At 51.6% G+C, this 1,128-nt stretch overlaps 1 protein-coding gene across 1 annotated transcript in view; it reads left to right on the top strand.

The window, feature by feature from the left end:
* Nucleotides 1-1,128, top strand: part of DNAI1 (dynein axonemal intermediate chain 1) — a 210,982-nt gene that overhangs the window by 155,300 nt on the left and 54,554 nt on the right. The gene's annotated exons all lie outside the window — the stretch shown is intronic.

The raw sequence follows: 1,128 nt of genomic DNA, 5'->3' as shown, positions 1-1,128 counted from the left end.
TGTGCAGGGGGTCGGACTCGATGATCTATTGAGGTCCCTTCCGACCCTAGCATCTATGAATCTATGAACCCCTCTGACACATGGAGCAGAAAGGGGTGGGGGCAACCAGCAAAGCCCAGAAGCCTGAAAAATCCCGATGGCAGAGCGAGGCATCTCTTCTCCTAGATCATCCCACACCAGTGGCTGCCCAACCTCTCCTGGACACCTCCAGTGATGGAGAGCGAGTCCACAGCTTCCCTAGGCCTCCTTGCTCTGACAGTGAAGAAGTTTTCCTGAGATCCATCTAAATTTACTTTGCTGCAACTTCAAGCTCTTCACGGTCCACATCCTCCTCTCTCCAGCAAGAGAGAAAAAGTGCTTGCCCTCTTTTTTGATGGCAGCCCTTCAAGTATTTGAAGTCTGCTCTTGTGTCCCCTCTTAAGTGCCTTTTCTGAAAGCTAAACATGCCTATCTCCTTCAGCCTCTCCTCACATGGCCTGCTTTCCAGGCTCGTCATCGTCGTTGTGACCTGCCTCTGGCCCCTCTCTAAACTTTTCCACGTCCTTTTAAAAGTGTGGGTCCCAGCACTTCATACAGGACTCCACATCTTCCATCTTGTAACCAAACAAGGATTGGACTCACTTGGCCACTGACCCACATTTATTAGGTGCAACTCCTGGCTGTTTCTTCACTGAGGAGCATGGTCCTTACCTGCAGGTTCATCTCCCTCAAGAGCCAAGTTGCTTTGTCTGGGATTTCATAGACTTCATAGACATTAGGGCTGGAAGGGACCTCGGAAGATCATCGAGTCCAGCCCCCCGCCCAAAGGGCAGGAAGTCAGCTGGGGTCATAGGATCCCATCAGGATAAGCATCCAGTTTGCTCTTGAAGGTGTTCAATGAAGGCGCTTGAACCACCTCCGGTGGCAGGCTGTTCCAGACCTTGGGGGCTCGGACAGGAAAGAAATTCTTCCTTATGTCCAGCCTGAAACGATCTTGTAGTAGTTTATGACCGTTCGACCTAGTCGTCATCCCTTGGGGCACTCTGGTGAACAAACGTTCCCCCAGATACTGGTGGTCACCCCTGATAAACTTGTAGGTGGCCATCAGATCACCCCTGAGCCTGCGCTTTTCCAGGCTAAAGAGCCCCA

This window comes from Alligator sinensis, unplaced genomic scaffold (genome assembly GCF_000455745.1).
Source record: "Alligator sinensis unplaced genomic scaffold, ASM45574v1 scaffold783_1, whole genome shotgun sequence".
In the NCBI taxonomy this organism is placed as follows: Eukaryota; Metazoa; Chordata; order Crocodylia; family Alligatoridae; genus Alligator; species Alligator sinensis.
The sequence above is the reverse complement of the archived record's forward strand: the minus strand, read 5'-3'. Positions and strand labels throughout refer to the sequence as shown.